The following is a 25,620-nucleotide window of genomic DNA, read 5'->3' as shown; positions in this document are numbered from 1 at the left end:
CTCCTGGCCTTCTCATATTGATTAGTTTAGTGTCAATCACATCAACAGTCTATAAAGTACATTTTGGGATCAATGGAGCATTTTTAGGGTACTGGAAGTTGTGCTGAAGGCATCACATTGATACTGGCATTCTTTCTTCAAACCACTTCATTGTATGTACAGGTTTCGGAGGTCATTCATTTTCATTTCATTTCCAGAGAATAATTGTAGCTTGTCCCATTTCCTCAGCTGCTCATCCATAGCCTTCCAAGCATATAATAAAAGTAGTAGCTGATATTTATTATACCATGTACCAATCATAGTTTTAACTCTTTTTCATGTATTATATCAGTTAATCTGCATAATGACCCATTATTCCAATTTTATAGATGGGATAAGAGCCCCAAAGAGGTTAAATAACTTTCACATATCACATAACTTTTAAAGTGATGGTTAGTTCTGTCTGATTCTGGAGTCCAAGGTTTTAGCTCTTAACTAGTACACCTACTACTCTTGAAGGGAAGACCCTATTAAAAAAAAGCTTTAGCCAGGGAAATGTTTGGAGGTAGGAGCACCGAGGACAGGTAGGGAATAGAAAAGTACTTGGAAGAAGAGAATAACTGTAGAAAAGCATTATGTTACTATGAAAAGAAAGTGCTATATTCACGGATGGCTGGGTTGTAGTTTCTGTTGTTTTAAACACATGTGACCAGTACAATTTGATACATCACTTAATTGTTTTCTTAATTTTCTTTCTTTCTTTTTTTTTTTTTTTTAAAGATTTTATTTATTTATTTGACAGAGACAACCAGTGAGAGAGGGAACACAAGCAGGGGGAGTGGGAGAGGAAGAAGCAGGCTCCCAGCGTTGGAGCCTGATGTGGGGCTCGATCCCAGAACGCCGAGATCACGCCCTGAGCCGAAGGCAGATGCTTAACGGCTGCGCCACCCAGGCGCCCCTCTTCCTTAATTTTCTTATAGATTGACTTTCTCACTGCTTATCTTCTTAATGTTGCCTCTTTTTTAATAGCCTTTTTGTAGGTAGATAATCAGAAAGAGAAGATGGATTATTCTGAAACTAAAATTTAGGAAGGGCTGGTGGTATGTAACATAGGGCTAAACAGTGGCTATTTTGGAGAAGAATCCCAAAATTGGCATTCTGAAATTGTTTTATCTTCAATTCTTTGTATGGTTCAAACGACATAAAAACACAAACACTTCTTGCTCCTCTTACTATGTTCTGTTATCACATCAAGAAAATACGTGCCAGAATAGGCATTTATTGCCTTAATTATAAGCTCATTTTCATTTGAAAAGTATAAGGAAAATTTCACTATTAATTGAAAAGAAACAGTAAAGAGAAAGCGTAGTTACTTTCTTCACAGAAAGCACTGCTGTTTAAATTGTTCCTTGGTTTTCAGTTCAGAGTACTTATTGCAGATATGATCATTAGTCCAAAGTTTTAGTCCATGCTGGATACTTACTAGCGTCTCAGTTCTCTAGCTTCAATAAATAGGTTAATAGATTAGAGTAGGGGAGTTGAACTGATATAGCTCATGGTTTGCTGTGAAAATTTGAGGATTTTCTAATTAAATACTGGATGATCAGTGAGCTTTGTGCAGCTTACTAAATCATGAATTTTTCCATCTTAGTGACATGGTTAAAATTGGAAATGTCAAAAATGTCTGACCAAGATCGTGATTCATGGACTTGAACCTGAACTCACTTTCAATTTTCTTTATTAAAAAAAGACGTTATAGATAGATTAACTAGAAATTATGGTGTATACCTATTAACCTGTTTTTTTAGCAAGACTGTTTCTAAGTTGGAAAACATTTACTTCCTTCAACATCGGTGCCGTTGGTTTCTATACAATATAATAAACTTAATGAGTTACACAACATCAGAGGCAAAACCTGCATGGTCCAAAATAGCAGAAGTCAGGACTCATTATTGTGAATGGGTCGGATTGCTGAACATGTTTGTGAACCTGGTGGCACCAATAATACCATATGTTGCTGGATTTCATTTGAAATCTCCTTAGAGGGATTTGATCAGTAGGCCTGATGTCTATTTGGACATCTCAAAGTCAAAATGGCTCAGACAGAATTTATCGCTTCCTTTCCCCCATCCAATTTGCTTTTCCCTCTGCACTTCTCTCGATGAATGGTGGTCATGGTCCACATCAGTCACTCGAGAATTATCCTTGACTCCCCCTGCACTCCCTATAATTTTCATTCACTGACTCCTATCTATTCTCCTCCTAAATTTCTCAGGTCTGTCTACTTTTCTCTGCTCCTTCTGCTGCTACCTAGTCCTGCCCATGCGTATCTTTCCTTGGCTGACGGTAACAACCTATTGACTGCTTTCCCCTAATACATTATTGCTCTTCTCTATTCTATTTTGCACACCATAGCCAGAGTGCTCCTTCTAAAGTGAAATCTGGTAAATCCTAAAACAAATCCAAAAATGTGTGCATGGCTAACAGGAACTTTGACGGGGCTTTATCTATTGTAATATTTTCTCTTCTCTCCTGTTGTGTGCTCTTTTCAACCTCTGGGCCTTAATCTTTGCTATCATGGGAGACTCTTCGCCCTTCTCAGCCTTCAGTTACAGCTTAAATTTCTCCTTTTTCCTGAAGCTTAAGTTCTCTGCTTATTTGCTTCTGTCTGAATTCCACAGAACTCAGTACTTAAAAAATTTGCATTTATAATTCCTTTTTGCTATTTCTTGTTAGACGGTTTGTCCTTTCTATTCTATTAGATTCTAAGGTACATGTGGGAAGGGACTCTTTTTTGCCCATCTTTGTACGCCCAGAGTTTTTCATGGTGGTTGGCCCATAGAGAACATGTAGTAAATACTTATTTAATAAATAAATGATTGTTTGTTTTTTTTTCTTTTTTTTTGGTAGAGCACAGTATCTCTTATGTTACTGTGCAAAATATATTCCCAAGGTAGCATGAAAGAAGAGAATTTAGAAAATGTGAGTAGTAAAGTGCACAAGGCTCAGTGATAGAAAATGAGTTAGTTGTATAGTATAAAATTCCAGTGGCAGAGAGGGCTATTTGTTTATTTATTTATTTTAGAGAGAGGGAGAGGATGCGTGCACACATAAGCGGTGGTGGAGCAGAGGGAGAGAGAGAATCCCAAGCAGACTCCACGCCCAGCATGGAGCATGACCTGGGGCTCAGTCTCATCACCCTGAGATCATGACCTGAGCTGAAACCAAGAGTTGGTCACTTAATTAACTGAGCCACCCAGGCACCCCAGATAGGGCTTTGTTTTAAACAGTGTTTAAATTATCAATCTGTCCATCAACCTCATACCAATTTTCAGTGGAACAGAATCTGTAGTTTTCCACAGTAATGGATTATAGGAGCCAAGAAACTTCAAATTAGACAGTTGTTTCTAACATCTAACCTAAATTTCTCTTTACGATAATATAAACTCGTTTCTGATCTTCCTTAGGTAAAATTAAATCTATACACATACTTAGGCTATTACCAAATTTTTCCTGTTTTTCTCCAATATCTAAGGGGTTTTTCCTTCCTTTCATATCAATCTTATTTTCTTATCTTTTAATTATTTCTATTACTAGTATTTGAACCTTTCTGGCTATGCCACACATTAAGTCATAAATGGGAATATTTAAAACCCAACAAGTACTGAATGCAATGAAAGGATTACTACCCTTGAAAGGTTAATTATTGTGTTCTTTTGAAATTTACCTCCAGCCAATCTCCATATGATACACTGTAAGGGATTTCATAATGTGCAATTAAAATAAATTATTCCCCTCAGCCTGAAAGGTTTTGATGGACAAATTGCCAGAAAAATCCTTCCTTCTAATAAAATATGATTTTGCATAAAGTTTTAGAATCACTTTGATCCATAAGGATGTTAATATATATGCCTATTTCAGTGTTTTTTCCAGATTGGGCCTAATTATGACTCTTTCGTCAAAGAAACTTTACAGAAAGTAATATGTACTTTGCAAATTGTTGGACACTCTTTTTCTTTTTTTTAATTAATAACTTTTGTTAGTGAATGAGAGGAATGTCTCTTTCAGGCTTGCAGTGGTTATAAATAGAGAGTATGATGTAGTTATTATATAGCATAATCTTTTTTAATAGGTAAAGTTGGTTATGGTTAATATGGGAGAGTTTTAGTTAGAGCTTGCATTATATCATACATTTAAGAATATAGTAGGTAAAAACATGGGAGATGAGGAAATGCTCTGAACATACACAGGTCAGAAATCAAGATCAGGCTTACCGTAAGGTATGTTATCTGTCTTACCACTCTTTCGTACACTGACAAACAGTGCCCTACGGGACCAGAAGGCAAATAACATGGGCCAAGGACATTTTAAATTGCTAGATATCAAAATATTAGATGACATACTATTGTTGCCTCATTGACAATTTGCTATGAGAACACCTTGACAGATGCCCAAGTGGGAAAATGCTGCCTGTTAGAAGGGAACATAATTAATTTCTTTATATTTAAAAGCTGATTTCATTTCAAGAAGTATTATTTAGCACTTACAATGTGTATAAGCATTAAGCTGTGTACTATAATGATTGTTATTAAAAATTTTTTTCTGATGAGAACTTTTGAAATCTATTCTCTTAGTGACCTTCAAATATATAATATAGTGTTGTTAACTGTAGTCACCATCTGGTTTTACATTTTTGCTAGTTTGCCCAATGGCTCAACCACAGATGATCCTCAGATCCTACTTTGACATAGTCTGCTTTATTTTCCCCATTCCCACCCCCTTAATGAAGCATTCCTGACAGATCCTGCCCTTACTGATTTCTTCCCTCGACTCTAGACTTGTGTATTGACCTCTGATGTGGTCCTGAACAGTTTTTCTTCCTCCAATGTTGTTTATTTCATGAGGTTGTAGCTCGGTTCTGCACTAGATTGAACACTCTTGGGAGGAAACCCATGTCTTAAACAATGGTGTAGTAATATTTATAAAAATTAAATAGTATTAGCATGAAGAATGTTATTTTTGACCTTAAGAATTAAAAATAATTAAATCTCAAAGAAATTTAACTTTGAAATGCTATAATTTGAAATAAGTCTGCTTAAACATTTTTGTGGTTTTTCATTACCTCCTAGTTTTCATAGGAAATTTCCCTTGGTTGCTTTATTTTTAAAATGATTATAGTAATAGCAGTAATTTGTATCATTCTTTATAATTTATAGTTTCAATTTAGATAAAGAAATGAATTGGCTAGTACTTACTGCTTGAACAAAATTTTGAAAATCTTTTTCTTTTAGTTTTGATTTTTTCCTCCCTTGATTATGAAGGTAATATGCTCTTAAATGTAAGAATATATAGAAGAGAAAGTTTCATCTACCCAAAGCAATAACTGTTAATGTTTTAACATGTTTCCTTTTTGAAAAAATGTTCAATGTTTTCATGTAGTTGAGATCATAAGCTGGAGACACTATTTTGTTCTTTCACTTAACATTATTCAGTAAATATTTCCCATGTTATTAAAAATCTTTATAAACATCATTGTCAGTATTTACATGGTAAAGATTTATATAATACTTCTACCTATTTCATATACATTTTTTCCTTAGACATCTAAAAAATAGCATAGTTCAAGGTAAAACTTTTTGGAGGAGATAACTAATGTTCAAAGCCATATTTGTTCTTTGTATATGTAGAAATATTTTTTCCTGTTTAAGTTGCAAAAGCTTTACTCCTTCCCCATTTTACCTCTTATAACTGGATCGACTGTTTTCCTTGTTCACTTAGCTATGTAGCTCTCTCCAAATTAAGGAATCCACTTATTACGAAAATCTCTCTTCTCTTGTCCCCTGTTGCTCAGTATTTGCTGAATAAAGAGATATTTCAAAGAGTTTACAATACAATACCCAGCAGTTCAAAGAAAACGTCTTTTAAAATATTGATGTCAATAATGCAGGCAGCTTTGCATAAGAAACTGGGTTAAAATAAGGAGGATTTTCTTGACAGTTTTCACTTTGTACCTGGTGCAGTTGCATCTTGAATCAGAAATTGAAATTCTAGCTCTCCAAGAACAAAATTCAGAAAGAGTTCATTCATCTCTTCTTAATCACACAGTAGATCTTTATTTTCAAGACTGTCCCTGCAGTGCTTGCAATGCATGAATGATGATAGGGCCACCTCTCACTGTTTTGCTTGTGTCTTTTCCTTTCCGTTTTTCTTTTGTTGTTTTAAACTAGCATTGCTTTAATGGGATTGAATGGAGAAAGATGCCAGAGATAGCTATAAAAAATGGAAATAGATAGTAGCTCCCTGCCTGCGCACACATCAAAGATTATTTACATGAATGTAAATACTCAGTAGTATAAACATGAATATGAGTCTCATATTTTAATCGATGCTTTTGGTAATTCTAACTGCAATCCTTGGGGGTTGTCCAAAACCATGGGGAAGACTCTGCTCTTGTAGTTTAACATGGAATTCTTAGTGCATCAGAATGAGAGCAATGCCTATGTGGCTGAAATTAATCAACAGAACCTTTGGGCTTTCTATATTAAATCAAAATGAAGATGTGGGAAAGGAAAATGCCATTAGTGTCAGGGAGAGAATTGTAGTTCCTGTCTACAGAATTTTTCTTTTAGTCACTATGGCAATGAACCCCATTTTTCTAGTAATTAAGAAGTATCAATGGTATATTTGGAAGAAATAGATGATAGTTTGCAGCAACTGACAGTGTAAATGAAAACGGATTTTTTTGAAATTGGAATTCTTAAAGGGAAATAGGATTTACTCTCTAGACACTTGACCAGTTTTTCTCATTGTGAAAATTAGTTTGTTTTCTTTTACGATCATTTTACTGGAACTGCTTATACATGGGTAACCACACAGATATCTGTAGGAATCTACTCTTTCTAAGGAACTGTGTTAGGGAATGCTGAATTTACTTGGAAGGTTTATGTCCCCATCCCTCCCTACAAGGGCTTTAACCAGGGAACTAAAACATAAGCATTAATGTATTTGAAAGTGATTTGTAAGCTTTAAAATAAATGAAAATATAGCAGGTTATATTGTGATTTAGAATTTTGGTAACAATGAATTAGTGTATCAGAGATAAAGATAAAAGTACAAATGGAATTCGAAATTGGTGGAACATGTTTGGTTGGAAAATTCAGAGAAGGTGTCTATAAAAAGGTAGTGATTGGACTGGATTTTTAATATTATATTTAAGTATATGATAATTTGAGAATGGGATGATCCTTCAGATAGAAACAATAGCAAAAACATATGCTCGGAGTTATAGTTTAGAGGCTGTATAGTATAGTGCTTAAAGCATAACTCTAGGGCCGGATTATATACATTCAAGTTTTGATGTTTTTACTGCTATTATATTTAATTAATAAATTTACGTTGGGGTATTGTACAGTATTTGGCTGAAAAGGTAATAAAAACAATTTTATTATTATTAATAATAAAATGACAGTAATGATGGTTAATATTTAGTGACAAATGTATTGAGCACTTACTGAGGAGTACAGCCACTATTTCAAGTGTTTTACACTTATTTACTTGGCGCTTAATTCACACTTAATTCAAAATATTCTCAAAATAGTTTTATGAGATAAGTACTAGTATTTATCGCAGTTTTACAGACAATGAACTGAGGTACAGATACACGAACTTGCCCAAGGCCAAACAGCTAGTGTAATGGTCATAGAGCTCATAAGGTTAATGAGGGCCAAATTGGGAAGCTATTTATTAGTTTTCTCACTCTTTAAAACGTTTTTTATATTTCCAGTTTTTTTGAGATACAGTTGGCATATAATTTTAAGGCGTACAGCATAATGGGAAGCAGTTAAATATAAGAATGCATATGGGTAATGGAAAAGACTATAAGGATGAATATTGTATGGTTAATGGAAAACTGTTTTGATTTCCGCACAGAAGAATCCTATTGTCAGACAGTGTTTTAGGGAGATTAAGCTAGAGAATATAAAGGACACTGATTGGAAACTGTGAGACCAAGGTAACTGCAGCTTTTGAAATTATAAGGGTCTGAAGTTGGGGGAGAGTAGAGGGATGGAAAGGAAGATTCAGTTGGACTCTGTTCCTAATTGGTGAGGGAGAAGAAGGCGTCAATGATGATTTGCAGGTGTTTCACTTAGGGTAATGGTGATATCATTAACAGGTATTCAGTCTGCCCTCATATATAGCCAATTCCGAATGCTTAACATTTCAGCCAACTTTTGAAATTCTCCTTCCTTCTTTATATTGGTGACTTTTGTTAAATCTTCATTCTCCTCTTACCTAATTCCTCCTCAGAGTTTTTTCCGATGGTGCACAGTCTTCAAGTCTCAATCTGGAACTCATTACGTTGTCTTTCACATGCCCACTTCATTATAGAGTGTATATGCTGTCCAGTTACCTTTAATCTGGAGGCAGCATAACCTCATGGAGGGAGACAGGGCTGGGCCCGAATCCCAACAACACATTATTAGCTGTGGAATAACAATGTCTTTGATCCTAGTTTGCTCATTTATAAACGAGAATAATACCTACCTTATGGAGTTATGAGCATGAAATGTGTCTAGGGGAAAGGCTCAAACACAGTAGTCTCTTACCAAGTTACGTTTGCTCCTTTTGTTCTCTTTCCTCCTATTCAAATACTTCCCTTCAGTTCAGGTTGCTTCCCTGAAGGGGGCTCTTCCTACATTAAGAGGAATAGTCATGATTTTCTTTTGCTTACCAGATGTGAAACTGTACATTACCATCTTTCATGGATAAATAACACAGTGATTGTCTTTCTCTTTTAAACATGGAATGAGTTAATACTCTACAAATATAAGATATGAACTACAAAGAGATGTAATAATATATGGGTTTTATGCGAAATTACACTTCAGACTGGGGGTGAAAATTTATCTTCAAATTGGATTCTTAAGTGCAATATGAAGACAAGCTGTGGGAACATGATATATGAAATATAAAATTTTCCAAACCCCTTACATATCTAGAAATTTTATTTGTACAGATGTTATGAATGATACAATGATTGATCTTTTATGTAGCAATTAGAATAGGAATTTCATTTGATTAAACAGATGCTATTGTCAAGAGAATGTATCTCAGCAAAATACTGACTTACACAGAATGATAATAAGCACCTTTTTTATAGATAGATGAGCCTAGATAATAATTGCTATGGGGAAGTGGTCAATGTGGTTAAGTTAGCTAAGTTTAATCGTTAGGGATTTGGATATGACCCACAGGAGTCTTTCCCTTGACTCACCTAACTTTCTTGGACTCCAATATGTCAAGAGTCAAATATTAAAAATAATCTCAGAACAGAGAGTGGGAAGAGGCTTTTGGTTTGATCCAGGATAGCCACTTTATTTTAGAGAGGAAGAAACAAGGCCTAAAGATTGAACAGGAGTTACCCAAAACTCCCAATAATGATAGTGGCAAGTCCAACGTCAAACAGAGCTCTCTCAATTCCCAGGATTCTCACCACTTTGCCGCAAAAGCCCCTGGCTATTAACACTACTTCATCCAAACACTGGTCTAGGAATGAGGCTTCTGTGAAATTGGAAAAAAATAGTTAATAGGACGTGGAACTAAAACTTCTTCAATCATTATCACTGATTGCTCTTTCTACTCCATTTCTCTTTTAAAACAAATTTAAAAATCTTTGAGATCCCAGAAATTCAAGAACATCTCAAGTATTCACAGGAAGTGAGTACTTCCAGAGTTTGCATCACATTGGCACCCTGAGCACCGGTGCTCTGCTGAGGACATGGGCTCCAGTTTGAGAAGGTGCCTCAGAGGTCACTGACGGACAAGCTAGTTGTAGTTGTAAGCATTCACCCAAGGTGAATTTGATCTGAAGAAAATTAATTTAGCTATCAACATATATCCTGAATGAAAAAAACCCTTACCGTTTAACAGTTGATCAGATTTTATTTTATTTCGGAAAATTATTGGAAATCGAGCACCAAAAGGCCACTTTAAAACAATATGGTAAACTCCTTTGCTTTCCTGTCTAGGTTGAATCTATACAAATACCACACACGCGCGCACACACACTAGCGTGTGCACACCTACATGCAGACACAGACACACACACACACATACACACACACAGCAATTCTTAAAATGTTCATATCTGTGTATAGTTTCTCTATGTGGCTCCTTTCCAAAGGCTTCAAGTTCACATGAGGGAAGGTGAGACTAGCACTGATGAACAGACAATGTGGGAACTTGGTGTGCTCCGTTCTAAAGCCCAGTTGTGAATTCTGAACTGTCACTTGAAATCTATACAATAGTCATTTTACTTAAGTAAAGACATAAAAGTAGAATGGAACAGAAAACTTTGTTGTGTCTAAAACTCAAAGCGAGTTTTGTAGGAGTGTGTAATAGGTGTAGTATTCATTGTGAGGTAAATGTGTATGAAATTGTCAGAAAGCATCAATATTTTGAAGTTACGAAGTGTTTTAATGAGACGAATTTACTTGTTGCTATTTTGATTTTTCATTAGCTTCTCACTTGTACTTTCCTGGTTTAGGGGAAAACCAGAAAAAGGGTAAAGAGGTTTTTAAAACAATCTAGTACATAATGATAAAGATTTGAATAAATGAGTGAGCAGTGGTTCTCCTTTGGGAAGGGATGGAGTTGAGGGAAGGGAGAGGGCTACACGGAAGGACTCTACAGTTAGCTCTTCTCAACCACAAATACTCAATCTCTTTCCCATTCTGAGACCCTCTGCCTGGGGGAGAACCAAAGCTTTGGAGCAGTGAGTTAAAATAAATTTGGAAAACACTCAAACCACGAAGCCTGTGAGATTTGCACCAAATTTTCAACTTCATTGGAGTCTGGGTTTGTTTTAGCAATGTGGTACTTTTTTGGTTTGATGATTTAAGTTTTATTTTTAAATTAAACTGTAGTATGAGAGGAATTTACTCTTGAAATATGAGTTTAAATACTGCAAGGATACTATTTTAGAGCAAAATAGTTTTTTTTTTTTTAATTATGACTAAGCTTAGAATTCTTGAAAAATTACAAAAGTAGTATTCTTATTGCTCCAAGTGACAGAACCCTCCTGTCAAGTAAAAATTTCATTGAGAAGAGGTATCTTCTCACCCAAACAGAATACTTATTTTTTAAATAGTTTGACTGTCAGATTCACATCATAGAAAAAGACAGCATTTTCTTGGTCCAGTGACTCCATAATTTATCCCTAACAGATTATCTATAACCTATTTTTTTTCCAATTTCACAGAAGCCTATTTTGTAAGCATTTTTATTTACGTCAGTGCTTTTTGAAACTAAGAATTCTGTGAAAGCAGTTAACACCGTGCCTGGTGTATGGTAGATCAAGAAATGCTAATTTTCTTTTTTCCCTTTTCTTTCTTCTCAAGAGATATCCAAAAATATCCAGAATTCATTTTAAGGAATTAATATATTTATTGGTTGGAAAGCCTGTCAAAAAGTTAGAAAAATCTCTCTGCTGGGCATTGCATTTAATTTTCAAGCATATTGATCAAAACATGGTAATGAGCAAGCTTATTAAAGGAATTTCATTCAATTCAGCTCAATTTAACCAAAATTTATTTACTATCCACTATAAACAAGGTACTTGTATAGACTTTGAATGGGATAAAAAGATGAGTACATTGTTCTTGTGTTCAAGGAGTTTATAATCCAGGGTTGGTGAAATTGAGGGGGGCATATATTTAAAATATTATATATATGCACATGTACACAAATGTATGTACATGTATATACATACAGATTCATATATAGACATATAAACACACACACGTATAGATAGCATCCTGTAGAATCCAGGTTTCCAAACCTGTACATCATTATTCTTTCCACTATACCACACCACTCTACTACTGGGTGCTTGACTCCTCAAGAAAAAGTGGGTTTAAATTTCCACCTCCCATTTACTTAGTTGGTGTAGCCTGTAAGTTCTTTGGAATAATTCCAAAACTTTAAGCTTTCTTTCACAAATTAGAGCATTTGAAGGACATATGCATGAATTAGCAAACTGTATGAATTATAAATTACTTATAACTAAGCATAAATTTAAAAAACTGTTTCACGTACATAATATAACCCAGTTTCCTTGGTAACAGATGTTTTGTTGATGGGGAAAGTAGAAATCTTATTTGGCCTGCTTTAATGATTGTGTAAGCTTCAAGTATAATTAATGTTCTAAAATACTGAAAAATAGTTCACCTAGAAAGTTTAAGTAGGTCATGAATATTTACTTTAGTACTTTTTTCTCTTTAATTAACCTTTTCTTTAATAGATGCAAAGGTGAACCTAAATTTCATTTTGATCAAAGTATGATAGATTCACTATTATTGGCATTGGAGTTATTACTAGATTACACTCAAATATATAATCTTTTTTGTTTATTTTGTTTCTCCATTTAGATTTTAAAATTGTTTTCAGTGTAGGGAATAAGAAAATGTTTTCTCCCAAGCATCTAATCTGTGTTGGACCAAGGTGGACAACAGGTAGTTCATTAATATATTCATTATGCCCTGAGGAATATGAAGATGATGGTATATTAAGCTGACATGAATCTTGGCTTCAAGTTACTTATAGCCTATTAGGAGATGACACATGTAAATAATTATAACGGGAGATATCATGTTCCATAAAAGAGGTCCAAATAGAGTGCTGTGAGAATTTAGAGAAAAGAGTTGTTACTTTTGCCTGGGAAACTTTAGGAAACTTTTCTAGGGGACCTGGTCTTTGAGCTAGACTCTTAAAGGTCAGGCTAGATTTGAATAAAAGGAAGATATTTCTAGATACTTTCCATCATATATAGGAATTAGTCAAGGTGGCTAAAATATCTAGTTCTTGCTACAAAGTCTGACACCTAGTAGGTGTTCAATAGATGTATGCATAATAAGTGCACGAACCTCGTAGTTAATTGTTTGCCACTAGCCAGCTATCTTCCTGATAGAAGAGTAATCAGAAATTTTTTACCCAGGTGCTGACTTGAGCAGTGCTTTTGCACTTATCAAGGGCTTTAAATGCTTAGTTTTCCCACATTCACCCTTCATAAACATTAGCCATCATGCTTTGTCCCAGAAAAATGATGCAGCTGCTTGGTGGCTGTTTCACCCAACCCTCACTAATCAGCTGTTCCCCAGAGAGCTGGACTGATATCTGACAAACAGATGACCGTCTGCAGGGAATGAGAAGAGGAGTAGCCCAGCAGCTGGGGGTGTGGGGGGGTGGGACTGGTGCTCTGGCTTGGGCTTATTGCATTGCATGGGTGGAGATTGAGGGCTACTTCTTTTTTTTTTTCCTTAATTTTATTTATTTATTTATTTATTTATTTATTTATTTATTTATTTGACACAGAGACAGAGATAGCACGCGTGAGTTGGAGGGAGAGAGAGAGCACGCGAGCGCAAGCAGGGGGAGTGACAGGCAGAGGCAGAGGGAGAAACAGGCTTCACGCTGGGCAAGGAGCCGGACTCGGGACTCGATCCCAGGACCCTGGGGTCATGATCTGGGCTAAAGGCAGATGCTTAACTGACTGAGCCACCCAGGCGCCCGAGGGATAGTTATTTTCAAGCCAGTTATGAGGCTAGAGAGATGCTGATAATTTTTTGTGGGACAGCTCTGAAATGCTGCTTTCCTGGAGGCAGGTATAGGGCAGAACCTCATACAGTGCCATTCGAGATTCATGCGCCTTTACTGTTGCTAATTGAAAGAGTAGGTGGCGCGAGGGACTTGTTCGACACAACTGCTCAGATAACCAATGAAGATTTCAACCTCCATGTAGTATCAAGACATATGCTGGACACACAAGTTGAATAGATACATGTTTAATGATAGAAATGATGAGAGTCTGAGAAAGGGAAATATTAATCATCTTTTTTTTTTTTTTAAGATTTTATTTATTTATTTGACAGAGATAGACAGCCAGCGAGAGAGGGAACACAAGCAGGGGGAGTGGGAGAGGAAGAAGCAGGCTCATAGCGGAAGAGCTTGATGTGGGGCTCGATCCCATAATGCTGGGATCACGCCCTGAGCCGAAGGCAGACGCTTAACGACTGTGCCACCCAGGCGCCCCTAATCATCTTTTGATTAATCATAACTTTGATCAAGCTAGATGAAGAATAAAAGGTTTCAGATTACCCTGGCTGAGGACTAGGGAATAATAGTATTTATAATCATAACAGTAAATTTATATAGAGTTGTGTGGCAGGCAAGACATTCTCACATATTACCTTGACCAGGGAACCTTCTCGGTTCTCGTTCTTTTCAACCCTTTTGACACTTGACTCTGTTGACTGTATTGTCTTCTGTCAACGTTCTTTCCCTTGGCTTCTGTGGCAATCAACTCTTGGGTCTCTTCTTTCTCTGATCTCTCCCTTCTAGATCCTCTGCTTTCTTATGCTGGGTGAGGGTACCTCATGGTTTGTTACTTGGATCTCATCTCTTAGGTCTTTATATTCTTTCCCTTAGTGTCATATATTCAGATGAATCCCATATCTTTGCTTTCAGTTCCGATCTTTTGAGTTGAAGCCCACATTTTTACCTACCTGGTGGTTATCCTGCAGAATGCCTTAGTTTCCCCTCATATTTAGTACGTCTAAGATTAACTTCATCTGCCGAATCTGCTCCTCCCTGCTAGCCACCTGCTGGCTTTTTGTGATTGACAATATCCAGGTCTTCCTTTCCTGTGATTTTCCTATTCATTCATTTTGAAGTCCCTGAAATTGTACCTGAACAGCATTACATCTGCCCTTTGATAGTCTTTGAGTTGGTTGTAATTGCTATCTGCTTTGCTACTGGAAAACATTAATTGAATTCACTTCATCTTTCCTTACCTGACTTCCAGAGCCTTCCATGATTGGTCTCCTTACTATCTTTTCAGGCTTATCTCTCTCTCTCTCTTTTAGAGATTTTATTTATTTATTTGAAGAGAAAGAGAGTGCGTGTGCACGTACGAGTGGCGGTAGGGGCAGAGGGAGAGGGAGAAACAGACTCCCCATTGAGCAGGGAGTCCGACGTGGGGCTCAATCCCAGGACCCTGGGATCATGACCTGAGCCGAAGGCAGACACTTAACCAATTGAGCTACCCAGGCACCCTTGGGTTTATCTCTCTTCACTTGCTTTCCCCTGTGGGAAATATTTTCATTTTGTGTATTAGTTATACTTTTTCAGCAAAATATTTTTTGTTATTTAATAGAATATGACTACAGGATCATCTATTAAAAAGCAACAGTAGCTGTCAGGCCCAGCCTCTCCATACCTTCCCTCCCCACGGGCAAAGTTCTTAAGATAAAGCTTCTCTTTTTCTTTGAGACTGAATCCTTATTTTGTGCTGTAGTTTTGGTAAATTATCATGTGTTGTGTCTTTATCTGATACCTTCTGTTGGTAACCATCACTGTGCTCTAGTTTCTCAGTCCCTGTAGTCAGGGTTAACATAGTAGTTGTTCATTTAATATTTGTGCAGTGATTGGATGAATGGGACCAGCTCTTGAACTCTAGTCAGACCTACTGCTTGCTGATTGGCTTCCCTGAAGGTCTGAGTTTTTCCTGCCTTTGCCCATCGCAGTGCTGCACACATATGGTAGGACACCTCTGTTATTTCAGGCTGGGCCTCCATCGTTGCTGGCTTCTCTGGGGTGGCCTTTTGATAGATTCTTTGACCTTCAAAATAAACTTTCTTTGCACTCCTTCATACCAGTTAATTATCTCGTGCATACCAGTTCAGACCTAGAGGGCCAAGTCCCTGGAGACCTTGCAGGCTTCTGTGTTCGGCTATCACAAACTGAATCATGTTGCTCTATGACAGGGTTGTCTATATTTCCTGGTTTGCCTAGGACAATTCTAGTTTCCACCTGCTCTTATGGTTTAATTATTAATAGAACTCTCTTCATTTTCAACAGTATCTCAGTTGGGATGATAAATTATATAATATGTTCATCTAACCTCTTCCTAAGATATGATAGTAACTGAACTTTTATATTTTGTCTTATCTGTGTCCATATTAATGTCATATTGAGAAACGGTGAAGTTCAATTTTTTAAATCAGGTAACATAAAGTATCTAGTTAATTAAGTGATTTTGAGCTTGTAGCTATTTGAATAGAGATTATAAAATATAAAAAATGGACAAATCACAATGCAAAAAAAGTTTCTCAAGGCTCACACAATTTCTGTGCATTGTATTATCATAGGCTTAAGAATTTCTGGGAAGCCAGTTTTAGAAGATTTGTTTCATGCCCTTCCTCAAATACTCTGTAAAGCAACACATTGCCTTAGACACTTAATTTTGAGTGCCTATAATTGTATATGTTTAGTTATGTAAGCTCTTTTGGGGACCGTAAAGCAAGTGCTACAGTTATTGAATCACTAAAGTGAGAAATGATAGCAATTCTAAAAAATATTGCATCTGTGGTATTTTTTTCAAAAACAGTGATGGCATGTCTTTCATGAGCAGTGTAGCAGAAAATGAGGAGACCCTGGTAATTATTCTCAGGGTTGCTTTCTGTGAATTAAGGTTTAAATGCCTTGAATTGCAGATACTTCAATTCCTTTTCATTCATTTTGTAAAGTCCTCTAAAATTGTTGCAAATTACTACAATAGAAAGGGAACAGTGTGATCATATGAGTACATTTAAATGAAAAATAATCATAGGAAGGTCTACAAGGTGACACAGCACTTTCTCTGATACATTTGGTGAACTTTACAGATTTTATTATCCCGTTTCTCTTAGTATTTCATTGGGTAGTAAGATACTGGAAAAAGGAAAAAAACATAGTTTACAGTATAGAAACTGCTTTTCCATTGTGCATGTCTTTCTTAGTTTGACCTAGGGAGTTAAATGTCTACATTTGGGCTAGTTTTCATGATGAAGAAAAAAATCTGCTTCTGTTTGTTTTCTTCTTATATCCTTCTGCTTATTCCAAGCCGGGTAAAGTGACTATTGTTTTTGTATGCTTGTAAAACCAACAAAGGGGGATTTACTGTAGTCCAGGGCTGCTTTGTGTAACGCTTGAGAATCCTTTATATGGGAAAGAGTGTCTATCTTCCAGACCTGTTTCGATTTTGACTTGTAACTTTGCTGCCCCCAGTACCTTTTTACATATGTAATTGTGTATTAAAATAGATGTAAGAGAATCTGACTCAAAATCCTAGATTTTAAGGGTGCCTGGGGGGCTCAGTCTGTTAAACATCTGACTCTTGATTTCAGCTCAGGTCATGATCTCAGGGTTGTGAGATTGAGCCCTGCATCTGGCTCCAAGATTCTCTCCCTCCCTCTTCCTCTGCCCTTCCCCCCACTCTCTCTCTCAAAAATAAAATAAATAATAAAATAAAATAAAATCCTAGATTTCATAGGTAGAGAAGGGGCATGAGGGGATTTATCCTCATACCTTCCATCAGCACTACAACTACCAACTCTAGGAAGATGACCATCTACATCAGATGGGAGGACTTTTGGAGAGGATAGTCCGTCCCAGTATGAAACAGCCTCATTTTGGGAGAAATCTTTCTTAGGTCTAACCTAAGTCCATCATACTTACTATTTTCTTTGGTTCTGTCTTCATTGTAGGTAGAGAGCAACTGGTCACTGGAATAACTGACCAAATACCTTAAGAATGTTATTAAATCATCCATCAGTTTTCCCTTTACCAGGCTCAATAATCTCAGTTCTTTAATCTTTCCCCTACATATTTCTTTCCAACCCTTTAATCATCTTTGTGGCTCTTCTCCATCTTAGTAGAGTTAAATTTGAACCGTACAAATTGGGTACAGGTTTTAAAAAACTGTTACTTTTAAAATAAAGAGTAACTATCTGATCCTGCAAAGCTATTGGCAGGGTTACAGCTGCACCCAGAGGCCCCTTTCATCCCAGAAGCTGAGTTGGTTCTTAGACATTCCAAGTTTACAGAACGATTTCTTCCACGTGTGTTGATGGCATGGAAACTAATGGGGTCAAAAGGAGATGAAGGCTTAATTTTAAGTCCGTACTCCTTCTAGTTCCTATGTTCTCTTCCTACCTTGAAAAATTTCACTTAGTTTATGAATATAACTATTAGTGGAAAGAATATTTTAAGTAGATTGTTAATATTGAGAAATTAAAGTTTTTAAAGATACTGAAAACTACTTAGAGAAAAATTTTTTCAATTTAATAAAAAAAATACAAGTACATGTGCTAAGTTAATAATGAGTAACTATTTTGCGTAAAGAACTCCTCAGACTTTGGAAATAAAAGCATTAAGATAGCTTCAGTAAAATAAAAAAGCCAATTACTTCCATTTATTCTTATAAAAGTGTGAGTACCTAAATGCAAAAATGTCAACATCAAGTTTTACATAGAATGTGAGTTTTTTTTTTTTTTAAAGATTTTATTTATTTATTTGACAGAGATAGAGACAGCCAGTGAGAGAGGGAACACAAGCAGGGGGAGTGGGAGAGGAAGAAGCAGGCTCATAGCGGAGGAGCCTGATGTGGGGCTCGATCCCATAACGCCGGGATCACGCCCTGAGCCGAAGGCAGACGCTTAACCGCTGTGCCACCCAGGCGCCCCAGAATGTGAGTTTTAAGTAGCAGGGAGGAATCACTGAAACAAAGTATGCAACTTCTGGTCTACTGGGATAATACCGTAAGTCCTGTCCAATTCAGGCTTCATTTTATGAACACTAGTATTGGCTAGTCTCCCAGACGATAAAACTACCATTCTTAATTTGACCTTCAACCTCATCCCCTCACCTCTTGACAAACTTTGACAAATTGTGTGTTGGTGTGTGTGTTTATTGCAGGGAGTGAAGTGGAGTGCATATGGGTTAAGGACATTCATTATTCCAATGTTAGGGTTTGCCTTCCAAAAAAAAAAGAGGCTAAGGATTTTCAAGCAGAATAGACTGTTAGGAAAATTGTTGGTGGAATTGAGTTCTTGTTACACAAATGATATAAAGCTGAGGAAACGTGTCTGTGAAACACAGCAGCTATCGGACTATTGGTAGGAAAAACTGGGTGACAAGCACACAAGTGTGTGCAAAACAAGCAGTATTGCGCTTTGTAAAGGCTGTGGACACTGGTGTCACAGTTAGAGAATGCAGCCTATATGAAAGATGGAGCCCATCAGCCATTAATATTCTAGACTCATGCTTCCTGGTCTTTGTAGACAGCTCCCATTACAAGCTTGACACAACTCAAGGACACAAAGTGAAAAAAAGATAAGACTTGATATGGTGTCTGTCAACTCTTTTTTTAAAAAAAGTGCAAAGAAGTATATTGTACTTGTAATAAAAGAGACTTGTGAACACATCAGGAATCTGTACAAATGAATTAAAGTCATGGAGGTAGTTGTCTGGGGGTGAGATTGGGGTTACTAGGTTCCACTAACTCTACTTCAACAACAAATTCTAAATGTTTCCTGTGTTGTAAATTAGAAACTACTTGTTTTTAATTAAGACCATCTGTAAGCTCAGAAGGACTTGGGAACTAAAGGAGTGCCAAGGTGAAAACTGGTGGTGTTTATATGAGTCATTTCTTCCTCAGGCCAAATATTTTTTGTTAGACAAATATTTCATAGATTTGAGTTAGCACATGACCTGTTTCCTCTAAAGGTCTCCCATTAAGTGGCTAACAGGTGATTTAATGATGGTGTATTCAGAAACCATCTAGAAAACAAGACCACCCTCCCTGTATATATGACTTAAGACAGTTTTTAGCAATAGATCTTGAAGATTATGACAATGTATGTTATTTTAGGGATTGACAAAGGGAAAGTGGAGTAACATGGCACTCCAGAAAATGCAAACCACAGAGATCACATTTTGGAAAGAGGGAATTGAAGCAAGAAGGCAAAGAATGTTGGCAAAACTCAAAAGGAGTAGCTTCAGCATAGAGCAAGACCGATTTAGTTCCAATAGGTGTTACAGGTTTCTTGAATATGAGAATTGAAAGACATCTTAGAGATGGTGTAGCTGAAGCCTTTAAATTTATAGATGAAAAACAAAAAGACTTTTGATCTGCAGGAAAGTCTCCCTTTCTTTTGCTTATTTTTCTAATGAAAGGCTGGGGGGATGAATACTAAGGTAGTAAACACTTATTCAAAAAGCAAATGTGGGAGGCATTGTGTACTGTTTTGGAAGAATTAATCTCCACTCAGATTAGCAAATAATAGCAAATTGACTTTAAGGAAAGCAAATGAGTACTCAAGGAATTATTTTTTCACACTCTGCTTGTTTCAGAAAGGATTTATAATTTAATATAAGATAAAAACATGTGTAAGTGATCTCAAGGTAGTAGCAGTGGTTGAACTTAATAGACTGCCAAACGACTATGCAGACAATTTACGTATGTTATTTAATTCTTGCTGTGACCTTATAAAGTGCTGTTACTGTTGTCCTCCCTATTTAACAGCTTAGAACACTGAAGCACAGAGAGGTTAAATCACTAGCTCAAGCGACAGTGCCAGGTCTGTTTACAGAGTCAGTTCATGGCTATGACATATGTGTCCCTCTGATTATACGAGTCAAAATACTAACATATAGTAAGAAAGATGTATAGAGCCTTGTATGTGGAATTCAAAGATTAGAGAAAAATGACTATTGTCAAGGTGGAGGGCAGGGTTGAAGGTAGGTCTGCTACCTACCAGATGGTGGCCCTTGTAATGGCCTTTGAGGGAAGTAAATTTTAGACAGATATTAATGAGAAGTATGTTCGTCAAAAGTTTAAGGGTGCTGTATTTTCATTTGGCAGTGATGGGATGGATTCAAGAATAGTTGGTTCATAAATTGCCATCACACCATTCTCTTACTAGTATATGTTCTGTGCATTAATATGAGTGGAAATTTACCTATTTTGACTTTAATGATCCTTTGGGTAACTCCCTTGTTTATTCATATTTTTATTTCTCTTTTTACTGTCCTAATTGGAGGTTTATACCCTTGTAAATTTTGCATTTGAAAAGTTCCATCCGAGTGAACCCTAATTCCCCCCCCCCCAAATATGTTGAATTCTGAGAGAGAATTCTCCAAAATGCCTGAGGCATGAGATATTTTATTCATCTCCACTGATGGGTGAATTTCCCTTGCTTTCTGTTTCCCTGGCTGTGCTGTTTATTTGAGCACTCATGTCTCAGCACTTATTGTTTGTAATGTATAGATCATTGTAGAAATGTTTTTATATCTCTTTTCTAGTATCCATGAAGGAGAGCAAAGAACTGCTACTGGGTGCTGGGGTAATAGCTAGCATTTTTACAAACAGGCTATATTGTAAATTATATCCCTTGTACATAATTGATTCAGATCACACTCGCTTAGCTTTTTAGCATGCTCAGCTGACCAACTGGTAGTATAGTTGCTAGTTAAAAATTTTTATTTATCAGACTTTATTTTATATGTTTCTAAAATACTCTGAAGCTTTTCCTTCACTTTTAATGATTGTTCTACATAATTTAAAACTATAATGATGTTCCTAGAAAGTTTTCCTTTTACAATAAAAACTTTTTAGAGGAGCAAAAAGAGCCCACTGCAGTCTAGCTATCTTCCATATCAGTTTCTGTTGAGAACTAAATACAATAAAAGAGATAATATCCAATATTTATAGCTTTTTAATATGGTTTATAAATCGATTTTAGAAAATGTAAATATCATTAGAGAGAACTATTAAGTCAAAAAATGTTCTAAAAATCTTTAAAGTGGTGTGGGGCAATAAATAACAAGGCATTTTAAAAAAATAATTATTTGGAGGAGAATCAGAATTAAAATGTTGTTTTTGGATTAAGATAACTTTTTCAATATAAACAGTATTTAGCAATCAACTGTTTTTTTGTGCCAAGCTTATAGACTTAACATGATTTATTCATTTCCTAAAGTATTGAATGGGAAAAGTGGCCATTTATGGTTGTACCCATAAGGTTTATGAGAGTTTTTAAGAATGAACTGGGGAAGTTACAGGTGTTTGGAGAAAGACTTGAATTTTATCCAATTGAGGACTAATATTCTCTGCCAGGCATCTCCGCTTCTGATGTCTGGCAAACCAGAAAATTTAAAATAACTCTTATTTAGAGAAAATTTATCTTAGCTTCTTATTAAACGTATCTTGCTTTATTCAGCAGATACATTTAAAAATTTTATTTGTTTTTTTAATTCCAGTATAATTAATGTGCAGTGTTATATTAGCTTCAGGTATACCCAACAGATGTACTCTTGAAACACTTCGTGTAACATAAAGTTTTATAAATTAGATGTTTTTGATACATATTGCAATTTCTAATTTAAGTGATATAACAAAAGTGAAGAAATATTTGGCAAAATAAATCATTTCTCCAACCATTATCCAAATTTTTGTACCTTGGTGATTTTTTTTTTGAGCTCTTGTTATTTTACAATAGGATATAGCATTTTATCTTCAAGTAATTTTATGAAGGATACAAATGTAGTAACTACAAAGTGTAAGCAATATACAGAAATCAGTGTTACATTAAGCCAAAACTGCACTCAGCTTTGTGCCTAATCACCATAGGATGTGTCGATTGTGCCGCAGAGAAAGTGTACACCTAGAGCTTACTGCCTAATCTTGCCAAATATGAGGTTATACTTAGACATAACTCTGCCATAAATAAATGATAAACACTTTTCCCATAGAGAAGATTACATCTGAACCCAACTGGAAAATCCGTGCCACACAAGAGGTTACTCACGACCTCATTGCACAATCTGTGCCATAGATTGGGTTTCACCGCTCCCTTATTGTTTATTTGTTTCATGATTTTACTAAATGACTTCTGTAAGGTCTGTACTTTGTCATAGGCTGCCACTGAAGTGCTCAGCTAGCTTAGCGGTCAGCTAATGATCTGGCAGAGATTTCCCCAAATACCTTGAACCAGTAAGTATCCCTTTATTTTGAGGCAAATTTCTCTCGTGGTCTAAGGTGGCTGCCCTCGGCAAGTGGAACAACATATTTCCTGGTTTTCATCAAAGGACACTGTGGGGTGCAGGGCAGGAGAGAGAGGGAGGGGAAACTATCTTCTCTGAGCAAACCAAATTGAGGTAGACCAGCTCTTCTCTGAACTTAATGTTAATTGCTGGCAAGGGGGAGGAGATTATCATAGTTGGCTTGATTTGAACATTTGGAGGAGGAATGGATGTTGAAGAGCCAACCACACTGTAGGCAGGGTTACTTCCGGAGAATAACTAGATGAGGGGAAGGCACAGTCTTGAAGGAGAAAAACCACTCAGAAAGGGAAGACTGGCGACAATGATTGAGTATTCTTGCTCACACCTTGTCTTCAGCATTCGCCTTCACCTTTATTCATGTAAAATGCATTTTGCTATAGAAAGAATATTTACTTTAGTCACACTATGGAATAATTAAAAATATTGTCTATATAGGAGGTTTCTACTCACTTCCCCGCACCCCCCCCCCCCCCGGAACATAGTAAGGCTTTGAATGAAGTTACTTAGAGAAATTGTGTGGGGCTATGGATGCATCATTTTTTTCTTAAAGATTTTTATTTATTTATTTGAGAGAGAGAGAGAGAGAACGGGAGAGAGCAGGAGCGGCAGGGGGAGGTCAGAGAGAAGCAGACTCCTTGCTGAGCAGGGAGCCTGATGTGGGGCTCAATCCCAGGACCTCAAGATCGTGACCTGAGCCAAAGGCAGATGCTTAATGAGCTGAGCCACCCAGGTGTCCCTTATGAATGCATCACTGAGAAAAAGTTTGTAAGGACTAAGTAAGTAGGAAATCAGAATATGTTTGAAAATGAGCAGTATTCTGTTGCATTTCTGTTACTCAGGTTGGGGAGCTTGTTAAGCGTGCATTGTTACGTTTGGAACCAGTAGTATGACCTGCAGAGCATGGGATTATTCAGTAGTTGGAAAAGGGTGACAGAGGTGTACTTATCAAGTGGCACTAAGTATGGCACATTATGTTCTTTGGCCCCTAGAAGCTTATAATTACCCTCTGCAGAACACTGCAGCATGACTAATGGAGCTTCACGTTCTATGTAGTAATGTCAGTTGGCTCATTTATTCGTCATTCTTCACAATATCTTGGTGAAGTGGATCAGTATTATTATAATCATTGTCTGTCTCCTACTTGATGGATAAATTGAATCTCAACAATATAAACCACATTACTATAGATCACACACATAGCTGATATTCTAAGTTTTTGAATTAGTTCTTCCAGTGTTTGCTCAATGCTCAGTGAGCTTCCTTCAATAAACGGACTTAAATATGATGTCTTCCAATAGTCGGGAAAAGAAAAAAAATTCACATGCTATCTTTTAATTTTCTCTGTTTCCTGATGTTCATAAGGTGAGATAGTTTTGGATTAGTTGAACCAGAATGAATATGGCCCTCAGGGTACTATACAAAGAAACCCAAATGTAATTAATATGCAGGGACAAAGAAAGAACAAGAGAAAGAGAACGTGGATTTAGCAGTCTCAAAATAAAATTATAAGTAATACATTTATTAAGTACTTAATTATGAGAGTGATTATATTTTCATTAGGCAGCACATTCCCCAGTCTTGCTAAGTGAATCGGAACACTATACAGCTGATTAGCCTTCAAAAGCTCTGCCTCCCTTAAAGAAATAAAAACATCCCCAGGTCCTCCAATTCATAATATGTAGGGTAAAGCCATATTTGGTAGGAAGGAAGAAGGCAAAATTCATTAAGTACCCAAAAGATAGTTGTTGCTAATGTTTGGCCTAATTCCAACATTTGGACTTCCTCTTTTCCACTGCACATAGCAATTATCACTTTTTAATGTGGCTTTGAAATTTTAGAACAGAATCCTTGTGAAGTGGATCAAACATTCTTGAACTGTTTTCAGAACATTCTTTTCATGGAGCCGTGGAACCAGCTGCTCTTCTGCCTTACTCAGTTAGCATTTTGTCATTGATGCTTTTAATAATGTGTGTACAATAAAACAGAATTTTAGACATTGATCCCATTGTAGCTATTTTAAGGAGGCAATTATAGCAAAATGAGACACTGATTTATAATATATTGTTACTCTGGTCTAGACCACATTACCTGATTTGTCACTGAGGCTACCTATGGATATTTCTTAAAAAAAAATTCTATAGATGTGACTGAAGAACAGTTTAAAGGTTTTTGTTTTTGTTTTTGTTTTTTTTTTGGTAGTAAAAGAGAATTCAGTCTTACATAAGGGAATTATCATGGGCAAGGTTCTTGATGTCTTTCTTGATAGCTACACAAGTGCTTAGAAATGATGACACAGCTATTAGGATAATTTAGTCTGAAAGACTATCTGTTGAAGACAAAGTTTTATTGACTCTCTATGTTCAAAAAGTGAATCAAAATTTCAGGCGGAATTATAGTAGGATTGCTTAACATCTGTGCTTTTTTATTCAATATCTAAAGTCATCTTGTAATTTTTATTGACTGAAACAGTAATACTTAACTATCTTGCTTCTTTTTCTGTGCACCATGTTAGAAAATCAGTTGCGTATGATGAATTCTGAGTATTTTGTGCCAAAGACCCAAAGAGAAAAATCGTCAGCATGGATTATGATATGTTCTCTTGCTCATGGTGTGGCTTATTGACAAAGTATTGGTGTTTGTACTTATGAGTTGAAGGTGTATTTTTTTCTTTTTGTTCACATACTCTACAAATTAATTGTA

At 36.3% G+C, this 25,620-nt stretch overlaps 1 protein-coding gene across 1 annotated transcript in view; it reads left to right on the top strand.

Moving 5' to 3' along the window:
- Positions 1 to 25,620, top strand: part of COL25A1 (collagen type XXV alpha 1 chain) — a 426,836-nt gene that overhangs the window by 31,287 nt on the left and 369,929 nt on the right.

Source organism: Ursus arctos, unplaced genomic scaffold, assembly GCF_023065955.2.
Source record: "Ursus arctos isolate Adak ecotype North America unplaced genomic scaffold, UrsArc2.0 scaffold_11, whole genome shotgun sequence".
Taxonomy (NCBI): domain Eukaryota; kingdom Metazoa; phylum Chordata; class Mammalia; order Carnivora; family Ursidae; genus Ursus; species Ursus arctos.
Note: the sequence above shows the minus strand (reverse complement) of the source record. Positions and strands in the feature narration are given on the sequence as shown.